Source organism: Salvelinus alpinus, chromosome 9 (genome assembly GCF_045679555.1).
Source record: "Salvelinus alpinus chromosome 9, SLU_Salpinus.1, whole genome shotgun sequence".
NCBI classification, from domain to species: domain Eukaryota; kingdom Metazoa; phylum Chordata; class Actinopteri; order Salmoniformes; family Salmonidae; genus Salvelinus; species Salvelinus alpinus.
Genome location: NC_092094.1, coordinates 53,588,352 through 53,608,287, shown reverse-complemented (window position 1 = coordinate 53,608,287; position 19,936 = coordinate 53,588,352). Strand labels below are relative to the sequence as shown.

Genomic DNA, 19,936 nt, shown 5'->3' with positions numbered 1-19,936 from the left:
CCCACCTTCGAGGGACGCCTGCAGCGTGTTGCAACACTGGTTAAGACAGAGAAGCATTGTAGGCAGCCAGCTAGCTGCCTATAGATGCTGATTGCAGGATTCTATGGCCGCTTGCGCCCTTATTTGAGCTCGCAGCGGTGGCATCACACATTTGCTCCTGGGGGCCGATCTCTGGTAAACAGCTGTGCTGTAAAATGACATTCCTCACATAACACTTCATTATTTGAAGGAACACATTCTTCCCAGAGGTAATCTCTTCCTCATCGCACAGAGCCATCGCCGGGGCTGTATAAACTCCTAGTATGTTATAATCCCGTCCTGCCATGCTGAAACAGGATTAGCTCTGTCTCTATTTAGCAGTGAGTGTGTGGAGGTTTGGGTTGGGAGAAGACCAGGCAGCCACTTCACACGAGAGATTCGCCTCTGAAACGTTCTTCGTGTCTGTAATGGCCGACGCGGGTATAGGGCTAATGTAGTCAGTCAAAGAATACGCTCACTTAATGTGACAACATTAATTCATTTAAATCGTGGTTTTCTCCGATCTACTTTGGTTTGTTAACACAGCAGGGAAATTAATTGCATGCTGGGTATTTTACTATCCCCATCCCCATCATTTTTTATCCGGCTTTTTTTCTCCTCAAAAAAATCTCAATCTTTGTTCATGAGCTTTAACTGTGAAATGACTACCTCATAATAATGTCTGTAATCGAAGCGATTGGGATGAATAAATGTTTAGTGTACACAAGCGCCCTGTGGAAAGCCTGTGAGTCAGTATGTGTAACAGGGAGGAATCCTGAGGGCACACAGCAGAGCAGGCCTGTGGAAACGATCCCAGAGCTTGGAGAAACAAAGCACTTTCATGGCCGGCTGGCCCTTCCCTCTCTGTCTCTCAGCTTTGTAAGCAGCGTGTGTGTCTGGAATGGCTGTGCAGCAAGGCGTGGGGGAGGGGACGACCGAGCTAGGCAGAGAGATCGAGAGAAAGGGAGGGAGCGAAAGGGAGCGACTCGCTCGCACTGCTAATTCAGCCCATTAAAGTCTTGTGCATTCAGAGCAGCTATATTCCATTGTCAGCCCCAGCATATTTCCAGCGCGCCTCATTTCGCCTCTCGACGCGCGAGTAGCAAGAAAGTGGAAGAGGTGGGGGGAGGAGAGGAAAACAGGACTGAACAACCCTACATAGGAGAGGAGAGGAAGGCCTGGATCTGGGACTGACTGTCAGTGAGAGCTCGGGCTACTACAGTGGGCCTGCAATGGGCAGAGGGGGTCAGTATATAACGTGTCTGTCTGTCTGTCTGTCTCTGTCTGTCTGTCTGTCTGTCTCTGATTTGCCTGCCTGTGAGAGAGGCAGCCATGCTGTTGCAGCCTCTGCCTAAAGGAGAGAGCACTTGAGGGGGAAAGGAAGGAGGGGGAGGCAGGCAGCTGAGGGAAAGGAGGAGGCGAGAGGGATGCCAGAGCTCTGTGTATAAATGGATGAGACGTTTGAAGCTGCCTGTGCTTTGCTCAAAGCTTTCTCAGCTGTAGGAAAGAAGAGACTTTAGAAGCAGCAGGAGAGGTGTAGATGGAAAGAGAAGGGGGGATAGAAAGAGCCCTCTGTTCCTTTATTCATCTCTCCTTTCTGCCTCTGAAAAATAAGTACTGGTTTATAGAAAGAGGGAGAGATTGATATTGGAACAGGGAAATAGCATTGACAGTGCTAGAGACCCAGACAGACAGACACGGAGGGAAAAACTGGAGCTTCAAACGCAACAAAGCCAGTCCAATCGACTCGCAGTGAAGTGAGGCAGTTCAAATGCCGACTGAACCCTCGTGTGCATTGTCAGATTAAAGCTGTCACAGTAAGAAGATAAGGAAGTGGGGGGGGGTGATTTTTTTGGTCGAGTTCCCTCCTTTTTCCTGGTATCTGGCTGGGGTGGAACGGAGAAGGGAGCTTCACGGAGAGTTTCTGTGAAGGGTTTCTGTGAAGGGTTTCTGTGACGCTTCCCCCTTGATCAGCTCTCCATTTGGGACAGCCCAAACATTTCCTCCCTGCTGTTGCTCTGACACAGGAAGGAGATGTTCCAGGTTGTGTATGCGTGTGGATCGTTTTCGACGTCATGTTTACACGAGGGCTGAGGCAGTGATTTGTTTGCCACCTCCTCTGTGTCCCTTTGTTCCTGAATGTACGGTAGACTAATCTTGTCCGGCCCATAACGTTTTCAGCCCTGAAAATGTCAGGCAGTTAACTTGCTCTCACCACTACAGTTTGTGAACACTGGCGGCCTGAGGGTGTTTTAAAGGGTAGGTAGCATAAACGTAGCCACATGTAACATATGGATTTGCATTAGTATACGGATCAAAAGTCCCAATGCAAAAGTTATACCTCACTTTAACCTTTTTCTAGTTATTACATAAAACAAATCAGAATTCCAAAGAATGCTGAAGATATGTGGGGAAAAAATATTTTTGCTGGGTGTGACGTTATACGGAGGACCCGGCAAGCCAGCCTATTCCCTATAATGTAAACACCAACAGAAATCATTTCAAAAGTCTCTTCAAATGAGTTCAAGTTAAACCAAATCGTTCAATAAAAATTTCAGCCAACCTACAAGCAAATACATGATGAATTTGTTACAAATCAGCTTGCAAGGTTGCTAGCCAAGTAGCATGCTAACATTAGCCCTACTAGCCTGATAATGTTAGCTTTACCAGCCTGCTGTGGGCCATTCCACACTAACAGAATTATGCTTTGACTCAGATTCTTTACTTTAAAATGTATGCCAAACAAAAAACAATGATTTCAACGTTTAACAAACCATACGCACAAAGAATACTTTTCAACAATTTCTACTGAAAAATGTACTAAAACTAATTTAGTGGAAAAACTGTGTCGATTCAAACTTTGGTAACGGAATTACGGTAAAATCTACCTCAGGTTTTTATGCGACCACATCTTCCAGTAAGTGAAGTGGATGTACACCTGATAACGGAATTACATCATGGATTCCTGATCTGTACTAAACAGAAATGCATAAATATGGATACAGCGCAGCACAGTAGAGTACAGTGCAGTACAATACAGCAGAGTCGAACTAGGGTAGGGTAGAGTTCAGTAGAGTGCAGTACAATACAGCAGAGTAGAACTAGGGTAGGGTAGAGTTCAGTAGAGTACAGTGCAGTACAATACAGCAGAGTAGAACTAGGGTAGGGTAGAGTTCAGTATAGTAGAGTACAGTGCAATATACTCTACTGTACTATTGTATTGGACTGTACTCTACTGTGCTCTACTCACTGTACAGTGCTGTACTGTTACTGTACTCAGTACTGTATTGTACTATACTCTACTGTGCTATCCAAACTTCGAAACATACAAGTGTTGTCACGGTGTCAGAATTTTGACTTTGATACTGATACCACGTTTAGTTTCACGACACTCAACACCAAAACAATACTCGATACCAAAACAATACCACGGCAAAGAAAATAAAGCTTATTATCTAAAGTCACAGAATAACCACTTGGCTTAATTTTTAATTGAAGAATATGTTGCTAACTGGTAGAACAACTAAAATAACAAGTCATAAAATATCTATATTCAATTTCTTTAAAAAAAATAAAGCACCATATTAAGCACCATGTTTTGCTCACACATAGACATATTTTGCAGATGTTATCGCAGGTGTAGCGATATGGTTATGTTCTTAGCTCTAACAGTACAGTAATAAAAAACGATACACCCAAATCCCCAAAAGAAAAAGAAAGGAATTAAGAAATATAGAAATAATAGAATGAGCAATGAGGATGTGTGTGTATAGACATTATGGACAGTATATGAAAAGATGTGTGGAGATGTAGTTATATAGGATGAGCCTTGACTAGAATAAAGTTATATATGATGAGCCTTGACTAGAATAAAGTATGTTAACATTATTATTAAAGTGACCAATACATAGGACACCAATCTCTTATGCTGCAGGGTTGAATACTGGGTGGTAGCCGGCAAGTAACAGTGACTAAAGTTCAGGGCAGGGCACTGGGCGGAGGCCGGCTAACGGTGACTATTTAACAGTCTGGTGGCCTGGAGATAAGAATCTGTTTTTCAGTCTGAGAAGACTGTCTTAAATTGTCCTTATGCAAAACTGTATCTGAGACTCGGAGCATGCAAAATAATTTTACGATTTACATCTAAACTGTTTTAAAATGTAATTTGATACATACAGTATCAGGGTTAATTTGCTCATGAATGGCCATACTATTGGGTGAAATCACATTCCTTAGACCTACAGTGTGATTCAAAATGCATCATACGGGGATGATTTCTGTATTTTGAAAGTTAAATATCGTGAAAACTTGATTGCTGACAAGCAAAACATTTAGGGACTATGTCAACAATGGACTAATGAAACAAATACCAAAATATTGTTTTTGAGTGGAGTTTTCCTTTAAGGAATGTTGACCCATTCTCAAAACAAGTTCCACAGTCTCACACGGCTCTTTCTCTTTTTGGGGCGGATTTAACTTCAACTGACCTGGGATCATAAATATGGGGTGTTGGAGAGGATCTGGTCCGAGCTTGAAAGGACCTCTGACCCAAGAGCAGCCATTAAATGTTCCCTGTTTTTCACTCTCTGTTTTATGAACGGTGAGTGAAAAAGACACACGGTGAAGAGAAACGCTCTGCATTGCGTTGGACGACTGCTTCGCAGACTACTTAGCTAGAAAACGGTCCACCGTCTTGACAGCTATGTGCTGTGGATCTAATTTTATGAGCCTCTCCTGAGCTCTATTGAGGTTTTGTCTCGAGAAATAGCTGGTATTACAGGGTGTCTGGTGAGAGCCAAGAAAGTGGCAGTTAGGCCGGAAACATCAAACTGATGGTTTACCTGCAGTCTTTCAAGAACCTGCCTCTGCGCTTAGCTACAAAAACAGTGGAATAAATATCTCACTCACTCAGGCTATTATTCCGTTAACGGTTAGCCTGACTGTCGACTCAAAAGACTGGAGACAAGTGTACAAGATTGCCATATGATTCTGTGAGCTGAATAGCTGGCCTTTCTTTGAGTGAGCGTTTTTGGTCGCCTGGTTGAGATGTGAATCAACATGCCAGGTCTACTGCCTCTCCTTTGTCCCATCCTATCCTCCTCTCCTTTCTTTCAACCCTCACACTACTGTTGTGTACAAACAGTGCCTGTGGCGTTAAGCAAGGTCAAGGCTGTAGCAAACCACAGTGCTCTTTATCCAGTCATGTATCTGTCTGATTCTATTATCCAATTTGGCTGTGTAGAAGGATAGTGTCATTGCCCCTATAATGGAGTAATAATCGTCAACCAGAGAAGAGCCAGCACAATGGTCTTAAAATAGCTCCAAGGCCCTTGGCTAGCAGTTGGTAGTATCTCTTCCTGAGCCCTTCCTTTAAGCCCAAGCCTGCAGTGATGATTGCTGAGCAGCGATGATTATCACCATCCATCTGCAGTGCCTTCAGAAAGCATTCACTCCCCTTGACTTTTTCCACGTTTTGTTGTCTCAAGGTGTGATTAAAAGGGATTTAATTGTCTGTTTTTTGTCAATGCTCTACATATGTAATATATTTTGATTAGATAAGTATTCAACGCCCTGAGTCAATACATGTTAAAATCCCCTTTGGCAGCGATTCCACCTTTTTGAGTCTTTCTGGGTAAGTCTATAAGAGCTTTGCAAACCTGGATTGTGCAATATTTGCCCGTTTATTCTTTTTAAAATTCTTCAAGCTCTGTCAAGTTGGTTGTTGGTCTTTTGCTAGACAGCCATTTTCAAGTCTTGCAATAGATTTTCAAGACGATTTCACTCAAAACTGTAACGAGGCCACTCAGGAACATGCAATGCCATCTTGGTAAGTAACTCCAGTGTATAATTGGCCTTGCACTTTAGGTTGTTGTCCTGCTGAAAAGTGGATTTGTCTCTGTGTCTGTTTGAAAGCAGAGTGAACCAGGTTTTCCTCTAGGATTTTTTCATTTTCTTTTTATCCCCCCCAAAAACTCCCTAGCCTTTGCCGATGACAAGCATACCCATAACATGATCCTGCCACCACCATGCTTGAAATTATGAAGAGTGGTACTCAGTGAGTGTTGTGTTGGACTTGCCCCAAACATAATGCTATGTGTTCAGTTCATTTATTTGCAGTATTGCTTTAGTGCCTTATTGCAAACATGATGCATGTTTTGGAATATTTATATTCTGTATAGGCTGCCTTTTCATTCTGTCATTTAGGTTAGCATTGTGGAGTAGCTAAAATGTTGTTGATCCATCCTCAGTTTTCTCCTATCAAAGCCATTTAACTCTGGTTTAAAATCACCATTAGTCATGGTGAAATCCCTGAGCGGTTTCCTTCCTCTCCAGCAACTGATTTAGGAAGGGCGCATGTGACTTTGTAGTGACTGGGTGTATTGAAACACCATCGAAAGTGTAGTTAATAACTTCACCATGCTCGACTGAGGAACCTTACAGACAATTGTATGTGTGGGGTACAGAGATGAGGTCGTTAAAAAATTATGTTGAACACCATTATTGCACACGGCGTTAGTCCATGCAACTTATTACCTGAAGTTATTTAGGCTTGCCATAACAAAGGGGTTGAATACTTATTCACTCAAGACATTTGAGCTTTTCATTTTTTAAATAATTTGTAAAAATGTCTAAAAACATAATTCCGCTTTGACATTATGGGTTATTGTCTGTGGATCAGTGACACAACATTGTAAATGTAATACATTTTAAATTCAGGCTGTAACACAACAAAATGGGGGAAAAGTTGAGGGGTGTGAATACTTTCTGAAGGTACTGTAACTCTAGAATCTTCCACCTGCCTCGAGTTTAGTCTAATCGGCTCTCATTTGTTTAGGACCGTAGAAACAGGAGAATATCTAAGTAAAGGGAGAATGTAGCAGAGTCGTAACACTCAAGTACTGTTGGAGTTCAATAGAATGCCTTTCGGCCCCCCAGCATATTTCATTCCAAGACTAATGGAGAAAATATTTAGTCACCATTAGTATTTGTGATACAGACCTGAGTAAATTATAATGTAGCTAATTCATTACTCATGGACCGTTTTCTTAGTAGTATTTGTGGTACAGACCTAAATAATGTGATAATGTAGCTTAGGGTTGGGGGCGGTGTCAAAATTTCTCCTATTGTACTTTTCTCTTATCGTGTTAAGTACCCATTAAGCATTGTGATATACGATGGTATCGTGTAGGCCTACTCTACACATCATTTTCTTCATAAGCTTTGCTCCGCTGTAAGTTTTCTTTTGACTTCTCATTCGATTTTTCCATCGGGAAAAATCAATTTCACTTGAATTTCACTTCTTGTTGCCTGTATTTTGTTCTCATTCTAAATCAAGCTGTGATAGAGAATAGCCTATAGACTCTGACGTTCACACTTGTTCCCATTTGAAAGCTGCGTCTTTAGGACATGAAACACTTTATTAGAATAGCTTATTTGGGAAATACTCTCCATAACTTTAACTTGTCTTAGTGCTTTTGATAGGCTTTTTTAATTAGTAGTGTTTGGCTTTTGGCTATTTGGTTCGCAATGGCAAGGAGGGATGCATGCATCATTTATTTAACACTAAGCTCTGCTCAACTGTACGGTTTGTTCAAATGTACTTGTTGGATTTTTCTATCTCGCTGTTGTTTATTCTACCTCTCTCGTTATTACCTTAGGCCTATCATGTTTTTAGGATATTCAAAAAACATCTTCAAACTTTCGGAGAACTCCTGTTAGTTAAATTCATTGTTTGATCACGAAGTATCACGTCAGGAGAAAGCCAGCCTAAAAACGAAAGTCGTATTCATATCAACTGGAGAGGAAAGACAAAATGAGGCTTTTAAAATAATAGCAGACACCGGAGTGTTCTGCTATATGGCCCAGGTCATCTGACAATGAGAGAAAAAAAATATATTTTCTGACTGGATATTTTGAGCTGCTTTGGGGAAAATCTTAGCCCTGTCGACATTTATTCTCTTGCATTCTGTAAATTGTTTATAACATATTTATTTAAATAGATTATGCAGGTTATAGCAAAGGAATAGTCCACTTGGCATGGCTCTGCTGTGGGCTGCCCGGTCAGCTCTTTACTGCGTGGTGCCGGTCAAGTTTAAATAGGCTATACATCGTCTGTCATATCACGACGTCGTCACCATCGACGATGGCTGTCCATCTTCGATATCCCACACTATTGTAATATCGCCCAACCCTAATGTAGCTACTGATATCACTCCACGACCCTTTCTTAGTAGTGTTTGTGCTGCAGACTTATGTAAAGTGATAATGTAGCCACTTGTATCAGGTCAAGGATTGTTTTCTTAGTGGTACAGACCTGAGTAAAGTGATAACTACTTGTATCACTCAAGGGCAATTTTCTTAGTGGTGTTTGTGGGATAGAAAATTGTGCTCTTGTTACTCTGGCTCTCTGCGACCGCGAGTGAACGCGACAGCTGCTGCGTGGGGAGGAATGAGGAGGGGGAGCAGGTTCTCTTGTGGCCGTGTCAGAGAGGTGACAGGTTAACAGGCATGCAGGGCGGCTTTGTGGTCCGAGTTGGTCCCACTCTGATGAGGTCAGTGTCACAGGGAAGGGCGCCTTTTAATGAGATTAGGAGAGCGCTGCAGCTGCACAGCACCTCTGAGACTCTGAGACGGAGGGGGAGGGAGGGAGGGAGGGAGGGTGGGAGGGGGAAATAATGTATGTGGAAAAAGTATAGAGACGTGTGGTGGTAGAGAAATGCAGAGAGGGGGAGAGTGAGTCAGAGGAACAGAGAATGAGGGAAGGAGAAACCCCTCTTGTCATGTTGAGAGAGCCGACAGGCCAACTGTTGTTCCCTTCCTAATCTCGTTTCACTCCACACTGTGAAGGGCCCTTCCCCAGGTGTGCTCGGCCTGACCCCATTTCAGCCTCCCAGAAAGCAAGAGGAAGAGCAAGTGAGGGAGTGAAAACAAGTGAGTCATTTCTATTTTATACCGGAGCCGTTAGAAATGCACCCGCCGTACATTTTAAAGTGCGTGCCTTTTTCGGATTAGAGCTTCAAGAGGGTTATGTGTTGCTCCTAACCTCTCACGACATCACCGTATCTGAAACACAGAACAATCCCAAGCCCGAGAAAGCAACGTACTGCTTTAAAAATAATAATAATAATAATCTTGCCATTGGTAGTAGCTGTTAGACATGCTATTTACTCTGTACTGTGTGTAGGAGGGCTCATAGGCCGCCGGGGGATCGCCATGCATATTTAACAGGAGGATGAGTACATCCACTGGAACCATACTAGACTACTAGTATTAAAACGTCACTCTGCATCGCACAGTAGTTTAAGCGGATTGTAATACGAAGCTCATCTTACCAACCACGGAGGATGGACAGAAGAACTAAAGATACAGTGCCTTCAGAAAGTATTCATACCGCCTTGATTTATTCCACATTTTGTTACAGCCTGAATTCAAAATGGATTGAATATTATTATTTTTTCGCCCATCTTTTTATTTTTTAATTATTTTTTTATTTAACCTTTTATTTAACCAGGTAGGCCAGTTGAGAACAAGTTCTCATTTACAACTGCGACCTGGCCAAGATAAAGCAAAGCAGTGCGACAAAGACAACACAGAGTTACACGTGCGATAAACAAACGTACAGTCAATAACACAATAGAAAAATCTGTATACTGTGTGTGCAAATGGAGTAAGGAGGTAAGGCAATAAATAGGCCAATAGTGGCGAAGTAATTACAATTTAGCAATTTACACTGGAGTGATATATGTGCAGAGGAAGATGTGCAAGTAGAGATACTGGTGTGCAAAAGAGCAGAGGAAAAAAACATATGTACACACAATACCCCATTATGGAAAAGTGAAAACGTGTTCTTTGACATTTTTGCAAATGTATTGAAAATGAAATGCGTATATCTAATTTACATAAGTATTCACACCCTTGAGTCAATACATTATAGAAGCAACTTTGGCAGCGATCAATCTTTCTAGGTTGGTCTCTAAGAGCTTTCCACACCTAGATTGTGCAACATTTTCCCATGATTCTTTTCAAAATTCTTGAAGTTTTGTCAAATTGGTTGTTGATCATTGCTTGACAACTATTTTCAGGTCTTGCCATAGATTTTCAAGCAGATTTAAGTCAAAACTGTAACTCGGCCACTCGGGAACATTCACCGGGGCGGCAAGTAGCCTAGTGGTTAGAGCATTGGAATAGTAACCGAAAGGTTACAAGATCGAATCCCCGAGCTGACAAGGTAAAAAATCTGTCGTCTGCCCCTGAACAAGGCAGTTAACCCACTGTTCCTAGGACGTCATTGAAAATAGGAATTTGTTCTTAACTGACTTGCCTAGTTAAATAAAAATTAAATAAAACACAACTCCAGCATAGATTTTGCCTTGTGCTTTAGGTTATTGTCCTGCTGAAAGGCATTGGAAAACCTCCTTGGTCTTTGTGGTTGAATCTTTGTTTGAAATTCACTGCTAGAGTGAGGGACCTTACAAATAATTGTGTGTGTGGGGTGCAGAGATGTCATAAAAAGATCATGTTAAACACTATTATTGCATACAAAGTAAGTCCATATAACTATTGTGACTTGTTAAGCAGATTTGTACTCCTGAACTTATTTAGGCTTGCCATAACAAAGGGGTTGAATACTTATTAACATAAGACATTTCAGCTTTTCATTTTGTATTAAATTGTAAAATAAATAAATAATAATAATCACTTTGACATTATGGGGTATTGTGTGACAAAGAAATTGACATTTAATTGACAAATCAATTTTAAATTCAGGGTTTGTAACAACAAAATGTGGAGAAATTCAGTGGGCGTTAATACTTTCTGAAGGCACTATAAAGGCTATTGCGGCGAGGAGACCCTTTTCCAGCCAAAGTACAGTAGGGCACTGATAACATAGACCTGCCTGTCTGTTTGTGTAATAACAGCGTGCTCTGAGGGTTTTATTTGACTCGGGGCTTAGAGCACTTTGCTGTTGCACTGCATTACATAGACCTAGGCCTGGGTTTGTGTTCATTAGGTACCAAATTGAAGAAAACAGGCCGAAACAAGGAAGAACTTCCTGAACTTCGTGAATAAGAAAAGCCCATTACATTTTTTCGTAGCGAAACGTTGTAAAATGTTTTCCGTTGCATGCCCTAATGAACACAACCCATGTGTAGTACACACAGGCGGGATAGTTAGAGGGGACTGGTGAACTAATCAGGTCTGCTTCTTCTAAAGGCCCCTCTCTCTGGTTACAGAAGATATTCTCTGGGTGGTTTGGCTTAAACCTCCCCCTGTTTCTACACAGTATGTATTTATTTAAACTAGGGCTGTCAAACTATTTAAAATGAATCGAGTTAATGACATTAGTTGATTGTGATTAAACGCACACACACATTCACTCAAGTACTGTTAAATCTTCAGGCATGCTAAGTTGATTGTTCTCCCAATTTCTGATTGGACGGTTGACTGTACGAACAAAAACCAAATAAAGTATGTAGAAAAGATCATGGAGATTATATATATATTTTTAATAAGATCGTCTTTGAGAACTAACAATCACCAAAATACAAACTAGACAGTCGGGGAGAAACTGAAATTCCAAAAATGGCATTGCATGTGGCCCCCATTTGATTTTGTTATAATGTTTGAGTCACTCAAATAGCATTATAACTAAGGCATAAGTCTTGGCAAAATGTGTAGAATTGCAGGAAATTAGCGTTGGAACTGTAAAATGTACATGTGGTATCCTTAATTGTTGCTCAAAGCTGTGCGCATAGTGCACCGCAATGGAGACAGCCCCACCAAGACCGAACGCGGTAACTTTGACAGCCCTAATTTAAACACAACTGCCCTCCCTCTCTCTGTGTTCTTTTTCTCTCGTAATCTTCCTTTCAGATAAAGTCGGACAAATATGTTTGCCATCGGTGTTGAGTGTGTGTGTGTGGTAAATAGCAAGCTACTTGTCATCTTAAGCACGCTGGCATGTGAAGGAGCTTTTCTGACAACAGATGGAAGTGTGTGTGTTTGGTGTGTGTGTCGGTGTGAACATGTGTGAGAGGGTGAGGTATTGAAATCGGAGTACATTGGAGTGTGTGCGTGTGTGTGTGAGCCATGGGTCCTTTGCATACTCCAAATTAGTCACACGAGCAAATCTATTGAACCATGTTCAACTATTTCCTCCTCCGCTGGTCTGTTCGACAGTGTCCATTTTGCAGTATTTTGTCAGCACAAATCCAGGTGCCGGAGAGGGTCAAGGCTACTGGGAGGAAAGGGGAGCGAGGGAGGAGGGTGGTAGAGGAACTGTAGATTTATTAGATGTTGGTCCAAACGCCCCCCTCTCTGGCCTCCCTCCCTCTCCCTCCGAGTGAGGTTGACTTGTTGTAAACGTATCATGTCTCAGGGCCTCACTGGAGCCTCATTAGGTGTGGAATGTGTTTATGGGTCAGGGTTTATCTGTATCCTGGATGTTACTGTCACGGGGTGTGTGGCGCTTATCGTAGGACTGCTTAGATGGAGCCAATAGCCTGTGTGTAGTCTGAGCTGCTCTCTTCATATCTACTCTGACTTGGTTCACTTTATAGCCTTGCTGTCAGTGCACAGGCTACATCTGGATGCTACGACCATACGCTCTTCCCAAAGCACTTCATGATGTAGCAGTTTTGCGATTGTGTGTTTTATTTACGCTATGCCGACTGCCCCCCTCCCAGCATCTACGCCTGATACCGGCCTATCTTAATGGCGTGAGAGAGTTTGCCGGCGCGTGTTCAATATGCAGCATTCACTCCCGCAAGCGGCACATTTTTATGGCCTCTTACGCCCTTCCCTAAGTTGCCACATATGTTGCAGTGCCTTTGAACCTTTTGAAGCCCCCCCCCCCCTTTTGCACATCGCGGCTCACCTCCCCTCTGTAGCCCAGGCGGAACTCGGCCGTCCATTGCGTGTTCCAGAACATTCTCCCTCCGCCATATTTGACCCTCCCAGAAGTCAACTGTGCTCAGTTTGAGGAATACTAAGCAGGGACCTTCGCTTTACAGTCCGTCGTCTCTCTCCCATTTATTAAACATAGCCAGTCACGAGCGACGCAGGAATAAGGAGTTGGAGTGTGGTACTGACCAGTCCCCTTAAATGGACTCTTCCTTTCTTCGGCTTCAGAATGGAGGCTAAGTGAAACCAGTGGCTAGCGGGGCTTTCCACTATCTTCCTGTAACCAAGCCAATACTTCGATATTAGCCGTACGTTAGTACCGGGGACACGGCTTGTGTTTTAACACTGCGAGGTGGGTCGGAGATGAAAGGCTCCTCCTCGTTTCCAGGCTAATCCACACAGACAGCCATGGCCCATGTGACTGGTGTTCCCCTCCCCCCCTCTCCACCACCGCCCTGACACTCACCCCTTTGAATAGAGCCCTCTCTAATTCACCCTAAAAGGACTTCTTTCCAAAGAGGGGATTACTTCACTGTGAAGGGAAATCACAGGGAACACTGTCGTCCTTGGGGGGGGGGGAGGGGGGGGTGATGGCCAACATTCCTAATGATCCAGACTGGTGGCAGCCAGCGAGAGGGAGTGGAAGGGAGGGCACAATGTGGGATTGTAGCTGTCTGGAATGGGGGGGGGGGGGATTGAGGAGCTTGTTGGACATCATGAGGGATGGAGAAGTGTCCCTCTGGCACCCAGGCTGAGCACACTGGAATTCACAGGGGTTTCCTGGAAGCAGCTTTCTCCCCGTCCTTTAAAACGTTACATGTTCATTCAGCCATCCGTCAGTCCACTCTATCAGGGGCTTTGGGAAAACGAGCTGTGATTCAACAGACCTCGGAGAGAGCGAGAGCAAAAAACGAGATGGAGGGAAAGGGAGAGAGAGAGAGGGAGGGAGGGAGTGAGGGGGAGATCTACTTGAGTTCCAAGCATGACCTGTTCATTAGCCAAAGTAAGCGGCTTCATAATTGACTGCCTTTTTTTCCGGGGCTCTTGGAGCAATTTTGAAAATAGTCTTGACTCCAGTCGGAGGATGTTGAAACAACGAAAACCTTTGCTTGAAGAGCCTCTATTGAGCTGCAGTAGCTATGGTTACCATCAGGGCCCGCATAAGTGGGAGAAAGGGCTAATTCCCCCAGTGTTACAACCCAGCCAAATGGTACAGAGAGAGAGAGAGAGAAAAGATGAGAGAAAGGAGGGTATACCTCACTTTCCTTCTGCCCCCTCCTATCTCCTGGTGCGTAGCCCCTCTTGACTCGCACAGAGCATGACTTGTTGTGGACTTCTGGGGAAGACCCACCCCTCCCCCTGCCTCCTTCCCTCCACAGTTCAGACCACAGAGCCATTCTAGGAAGCATAGCCTGGGCCTCATTCCAAGGAAGAGAGTGGGAGAGGGAGGAAGAGGAGGGGGGGGTCAACTCACAAATTACTAAACCTTCTTCTCTCTGCCTTGAAGCAAGACACAATTCCCAGATATGTGGAGAGTGTATTTTGGATGGTTATGGAAAAATAACAGGGTTACCTCCTGCTCATTTTTAACATTCCTCAGTTTCATCGGCGAGGGCAGGCAGCTGCATCCCTCTGATGGATTGCACTTGGAGTAGAAAGCCAAAGGCCTGGGAGAGGATTCATGTTTTTTGAGTGTGTCTGTATGTAGGCCTACTGTTCTTCCTTTTTCCTTTGTTCCTTCGGCAATGTAAAGGTCTTGACCGGCACTTCCGTTTGATAGAAGTTCAGGGTCATTTCACCAAGCCGACCACTTGCGCGTATAATCGTGCCGTTTTAACAAACACAATGCACATTGTAGCACATCCCTTTAAACCGGAGCAAAAGGGAAATCAATGGATTTAAAAAAAATCTTAATTACAAATATGTCTAAGATGCCGAATTTGACAAACACATGATTTGTATCAACATTATTTCAGCAATGATGTTTCACCATCTGTCCGTTGAGGATAGGCTGTGTGTTCCATTTTCCCTGAAGCATCATAGGGCATCTCCACCATTTTAGGATCTCCACTTCTGCTGGATACTCTCTCCTAATAAAGACTCTGACTTGACCAGGCGAGCTCTCTCTCGCTCATCTGTTTATCCCCCATCCATCCCCCCCTTCTCAGAATTGGGCTTTTTTTCTTTACTGATGGATTGAACTCCCCACCCCCCCTCTTTCCCCAATCCCGCTCCTCTTCTCTCCAGCACGGCGGTGGCGGTATAAATCCGGTGATTAATCAAAAGGAGAGGGCCTGTATCCCCCGCCTGCCTGATTTGTCCCGGCTCGTCATTGGCACAGAGAAGTGCCACGAGTGGCTCTTACATCAGCACGCCATCCTTGCCGACATTGTCTGAGGCTCCGCGCCTAAATCATCCCATGACTCACATTCTCCGACTACACTACCTGCCATGAGAGGAAAGGAGGGGAACGGTGGGAGTGAGGAGAGGATGGATGAACTGACTGGCAGAGAGGTCGTCTTTATTTTTCTTCCTCTCGCCTTTCCTTTTTTCCCTCTTTCTTTGCCGAGGCCTTTGAAAAGTGCTTGGTTGGAGCAGCGCGGTGCCTGTTTCCGTGCAGAGTTTCAGCTGTCGCTAGGATCCCCTTCGACAGATTTATCGCCCTTTTTGCGAATCGCCCTCACAGGGGTGGCTAATGGCCCACCGAGCTCGACTGCCGCTTAGTTGCTGCTTCGTGTGTGTGTGTGTGTGTGTGTGTGTGTGTGTGTGTGTGTGTGTGTGTGTGTGTGTGTGTGTGTGTGTGTGTGTGTGTGTGTGTGTGTGTGTGTGTGTGTGTGTGTGTGTGTGTGTGTGTGTGTGTGTGTGTGTTTGCATTTGTATAGTGTTAGTGTGTGGAGAGTGGGGTGGGGGAACTAGCTAGGCCTCCAGGCAGTTGCCCATCCAATTAGTCCTTTCAGTAAACAGGCTGAAAGGCTTCTGCAAACGATGAACTCTGGCCCTCCTCTTCGGTCTTTGTTCCCTGTACTTTGAGTGGCCGAAGTTTCAAGGCAAAAAGAACTTGGGACTAGTCAAAACCCACCCCTTCAATCACAGACTGTTTTCTCATTACCTTGGTGGTCAGGCGTAATGCCTGAGTAGGGTTGCAAAATTTGGGTAACTTTCCCAAAAATCCCTAGTTTTCCAGAAATCCTGTTTGGAAGGTTCCCTGAAATCAGGAGGGAATAAGCAGTACATCTGGAATATTCCAACCCGAATTTCTAGAAAACCAGGGAATTGTTGGGAAAGTTACCGGAATTTTACAGCCCTATGCCTGAGTCAGAGTGACGCCATAACTATCTTCATTGTCATCACCATCACTGGGAGGAAAAAGAACCGAGCAGTTTGTGAGAAAGCGTTAGAATATGTGTGCTCTGGGATTAGTAATGAGTTCAACAGAGCAGCAGAGGTTGAGGTCATTCGCCATGAAGCCTAGCACATGGTGAAGAAGCTGAGGCTGCCTTCTAACAGGGCCTACAGAAATGGAACTCGGTGTGAGTGGAGCGACGGCGTGAACAGCACAGCAGGGCTTTAAAACAACCAGCGCTGAAGAGCATTCCATGACCACTGCTGAACTCCGGGCTTAGGAGAGCTCCATCAAAGCAGGCGGCTGTCTGGACAAGGCCCGAACAAGGATAAGTGACCGCCCTCTCTCTCTCAATCTTGTGCTCACTCACTGGCCCCTTCTCTGCAGAAAGAGGAGAAAGAAAAGAGAAAGAAAGAGGGGGGGAGGGAGTGAGACAGAGAGAGAAAGCAGGTTCTCATTTCCTTTTGTCTCTGCGCCCTGCAAATTGATCCTCTGGCTCAAAGTGAAATGGCTTAACTGCAGTATAAACAGACTGCCGCTGTTCCTCATAAGGACTAGCATTAGAGGAAATTGGCGGTGTCGGGAGCGACAGAGAGCGAGAGAGAGAAAAGGCATGGGCAGAAGAGCAGTGTTTAAGCCCACGCACTCACTGCAGCCGACGCGCCTGCGCTCCCAGCGTGACTAATACCAGAGGTCATCAGCTCCGGAGGCGGCGGCCATTTCTCACAGAGAGCAGTCGCTGATTACGCTGGTGGGTGCAAATGTGTGTAACTGTGTGTGTGTGTGTTTGAGCCTTCTGAGCAAGTTATCCAGTAAACGCCAGAGAAATGGGTCTCAGGTAAGCGTGATTAGTCGTTCCATGTAATTTCAGCAAGCCATGACACCCACCATCTGCTTGTTCTGAAATCATTTCTGTAGTTTGAAACAGGTAAGATTGGCAGTCCTGAAGCATTACTTTGTTGCAATTTATGTTGATCTCTGAGATATTGAGCACGTTGGTTGCATCTAAATTGGTCATTTTAATTCATACGATTCATTTAATGTTCAATAAATATAGTACCCAACATCAGATTTGGACCAAACATTTTCCTACCAATGAGACATGAGGAATCCAATAAAATGGTGAAAAGCCACCATACGCTGATCACACCCCAACAACCAGTATACATTATCAGTTCTCTATGTCTGACAAGTAGTATGGAGCTGCGGCTTGGAGTATTGCTTCTTCATTTTATGTAATTTATTCCCTGTGAATCTGGTGATAGTTAGTATCCTCTATTCAGAGAATTTTGGCATTGAAGTTGCTTGCATTATTATTTCATTATTGTGGTCAAGCCAGTCCTTCATGAACGCCATTCAGTTTGTCCTCCTCTTAGCAACCTAATGCTTCAACCCAACTCTCCCTGAATAGTCCATAAAGTGGCAGCTCGCTGAGAGGGCTATCCCTATGGTGCAATTCTCATATTAATAATTTTCCTACAAGCCCAAAACTTGATGGGAAAATGGGCTAGAGAATAAAGTGTTGTGGAAACCATAATACAATTATATTATAAATCATTGCATGACGGTCTTATGTTTGTCAATAAAATTATTATTAAACAGCTCTATTTAATGTGTTTAGTGACATTTACCATTAAACCCAACCCAATAAATGTACCATTATAAAACACTATCTAGTGTGCGTTTGAGACTTTTACCATTGAAACCATTACAACTGCTTTAGCCTTTTGGTTTGCTTGTTCACCAGGAATGGTCTAACAGTAACTAATCCAGATCTTTTTTGTAGGGAACAAACCACACAGAAAGGGGCCATTTCCTGAACACAGATTAAGCGTAAGAGAAGGACAAACTGAATTGCTTTCATGAAGGACTGGTTTGAATTGTGAGGATGACCACACAATGTATTTTCATCATGAGCAAAAGCTATTGGTAATCTACCTAAAGTTGCAAAGGAAATCTTGTGATCTGTTGAATAAACACAAGAGACCAGCAAAATGAATAAAATATCATGAAGCGGTCAAAACCTGATACTTTCACACTCATTTATGGTAAATAATGCAAGCGACTCCAATGACAAATTTCTCTGAACAGGGGAAAATAACCATCAGATTCACAGGGAATACATTGCATGTATGAAGAAGCAATACTCCAAGCCACAGCTTAATACTATGTCAGACATAGAGAACTGATACTGTATACTGGTTGTTGGGGTGGGATTGGCGTGGGGGGGGCCCGTGGGTGTCTTAGATTTTTGTGGGGGGATTCATCACGTCTTACTAATTCATAGGAAGTTTTGGTCCACATTGGATGTTGGGTACTATATGTTCTTGAATATAATCCTATCAATTAAAATGTCAAATTTCGTTTTTTTCAATTAGCTACATTTCTCAGATTAAATTATATTTCAACCTCCAAAAAATTCAGGAATGCTAATCGTATCAGTTACTATTTTAGAACAATCTGGGTGTCGAAAGCGCAGCGTGCTGGAAACCTAAGCCCCGATGGGATTCGATTTGCTAACATGAATCAAAAACAGGAAGTGGAGAAGAAAAGCAAGACTGAGCGCTGAGCTTTTTGAGGATCTTGGGTTACGCTGAGTACCACAGTGGGCCCCGCAGTTTTATGCAAGGTGACCCGCCCACTCCCATGTCAAACCACGCGAAGACTACTTCTGTCCTAAGGGCCTTAGTTGTTTTGGCTACCCTAAATGGTGAACGTAGCACAGGTTTTTTTCTCTTCTCGATCGTCAAATAAATAGGCAAAATATGTTCGAAATATTCTAGTGTAAGTTCAATTTAGCCTATGTCTTTGCCATGTTCAGTGTACAACTATGCTGTAATGTTAAAGGCAATGTGAAGATTATTGTTCAGACGTACCAGGCCAACAAGCCTTTCTAAGGGACCACCATAGCCAGACACACATCCCTGCCCCCACTGCACTGTTTATTTGTATCTGGACATTAGCCGGTTTTTGTGCTTGAACTAACGAGGTCATCAAAGTATGATGCTCCACTCAGCCTCTGGCAGTCCTCTCCTTGCCTAAGGAAGGAAGAGTTTAGAATTCCTCTCCATCTCCCTCCCCCCTACCGCCCCCTCCATCCCTCCCTCCACCCCCGTCTCATTGTGGAGCCCCATATGCTGAAGGACACTCAGGAGAGAGGCTTTGTGGGTTTTAGGAAGGGGGGGGGGCTCCTCGGCTCCCGCTGTCTGCTTACTGTATCTCGGTCACGTCTCGTGTTTTAATCAGACAGTTACCGTAGGTCTCCTCTCTCTCGCTCCTTCCATCCCTCCATCCTCCCCTGTTCTCACCTGTCTGTCACTCAGTGGAGAGAGAGAGAAAGTACTACTGTCCTTAGACATCCTCCAGCAATTTTTTGTATTTATTTTACTGTTGAAAAGCGATATCCCAAATATAAATACGTTAAAGTACACACACTAAAAGGTAAAAAAAAAAAAAAAGACAACTGTGAAATTCAAGTAGTAGAGTATTCAAGTAGTTGGTCTGATAGGAAGTCGTGATGTCATCGTCCTCCCCCTTGTTTGAGTAACAATGGAGGAGCAATAGAGAACAAAAGAGGAAAGACCCACCCCCCTACTTGTGCTATGTCATGACTTACCTGGGCCTCCTATTGAGATGTGCCTTTTGTTAAGTAAATCAGGTGCTAAATTAGGT

The 19,936-nt window shown here is 43.7% G+C and overlaps 1 protein-coding gene across 2 annotated transcripts in view; it reads left to right on the top strand.

Annotated features, from left to right (window-relative positions):
- Nucleotides 1-19,936, top strand: part of znf609a (zinc finger protein 609a) — a 184,580-nt gene that overhangs the window by 120,496 nt on the left and 44,148 nt on the right. Inside the window, exon 1 of one of the 2 annotated variants that reach the window (XM_071326686.1) lies at nucleotides 421-1,263. The exons of the other annotated variant lie outside the window; for it this stretch is intronic. The gene's annotated coding sequence lies outside the window, so the exon portion shown is untranslated. Of the gene's footprint in view, nucleotides 1-420; nucleotides 1,264-19,936 lie in introns of those variants that run through there. 2 annotated transcript variants of the gene reach the window in all.